General features: G+C 43.0%; 1 pseudogene; it reads left to right on the top strand.

Moving 5' to 3' along the window:
* The first annotated feature begins 430 nt into the window (after positions 1-430).
* On the top strand, positions 431-1,186 carry LOC121495716 (annotated as a pseudogene).
* The last annotated feature ends 297 nt before the right edge of the window (positions 1,187-1,483 follow it).

Raw genomic sequence — 1,483 nt, forward strand, 5'->3', positions numbered from 1 at the left:
TTTAAAAATAAATAAATAAATGTAAAATAATGTTCTAAAGGTACCAGTGGGACTAAGATCCTTTTGTTTTTAGTCCTCAGTGGGAAAGTCATAAATACTTTCTTGCTGTTGCCTGTGGATAGACTTCTCACCCTACCCCATGCCCACCACTTGCTGCTCTGGCCATCATGAACCTGTGCAATCCTGCAAATGGATCCACTTTGCCCTACACTCACCCACCAGCTATGCCCTTTGCAGGGCACACTTTCTGGAAACTTCCTCCATATCATGTCCGGCACTAGTCACAGCTTTAGAAAGTAAATGACAGAAACCCTCCATGAGATTTTGGTTCCGCGTTCCCTGCACACCCTTCACAGAGTTTTTAAAGAATATTTGACTCTGGGTTGGGTAGCAGAATGGATCCCAGTCAATTCAGGCCTCCTTTTATTCCCTTCAGAAATGCCTGGTGAAGCCACAGAAACCATCCCTGCTACACAGCAGGAGTTGCCACAGCCTCAGGCTGAGACAAGGTCTGGAACAGAATCTGACAGTGATGAATCAGAACCAGAGCTTGAGGAACAGGATTCCACACAAGCAACCACACAACAAGCCCAGCTGGCAGCAGTAGCTGAAATCAATGAAGAACCAGTCAGTAGAGCAAAACAGAGCCGGAGTGAAAAGAAGGCACGAAAGGCTATGTCCAAACTGGGTCTTTGACAGGTTACAGGGGTTACAAGAGTCACTATCCAGAAATCTAAGAATACCCTGTTTGTCATCACAAAACCAGATGTCTACAAGAGCCCAGCTTCAGATACCTACATAGTTTTTGGGGAAGCCAAGATTGAGGACTTATCTCAACAAGCACAACTAGCAACTGCTGAGAAATTCAAAGTTCGAGGTGAAGCTGTCTCAAACATTCAAGAAAACACACAGACTCCAACTGTACAAGAGGAGAGTGAAGAAAAAGAGGTGTAGAGGTTAAGGACACAGAATTGGTCATGTCACAAGCAAATGTGTCAAAAGCAAAGGCAGACTGAGCCCTGGAAAACAACAGTAATGATATTGTAAATGCTATTATGGAATTAACAATGTAACCATATGAAAATGAGGACTTTTTTTGGTGTTTCAAAAGAATAACTGCAGCTTGGTTTGAAATTTGTACTGTTTCTATCATTAATAAAGTTATGGCTTCTTGTTGGATGAAAAAGAAAAAAAAAAGAAAGAAACCCTCCATGAAACTGACTGAAGAAAAAAAAAAAAGAAATTCACTGGCTTATGGTATAGTTAAAAGCACAGTCTATGGCAGCCCTGATGGCTCAGAGCGTTTAACGCCACCTTCAGCCCAGGGCGTGATCCTGGGATCCCAGGATCGAGTCCCAGGTTGGGCTCCCTGCATGGAGCTGCTTTTCCCCCCTGCCTGTGTCTCTGCCTCTCTCACTCTGTGTCTCTCATGAATAAATAAGATCTTTAAAAAAAAAAAAAAAAAAAAGCACAGGCTCTTGTG

This window comes from Vulpes lagopus, chromosome 7 (genome assembly GCF_018345385.1).
Source record: "Vulpes lagopus strain Blue_001 chromosome 7, ASM1834538v1, whole genome shotgun sequence".
Taxonomy (NCBI): domain Eukaryota; kingdom Metazoa; phylum Chordata; class Mammalia; order Carnivora; family Canidae; genus Vulpes; species Vulpes lagopus.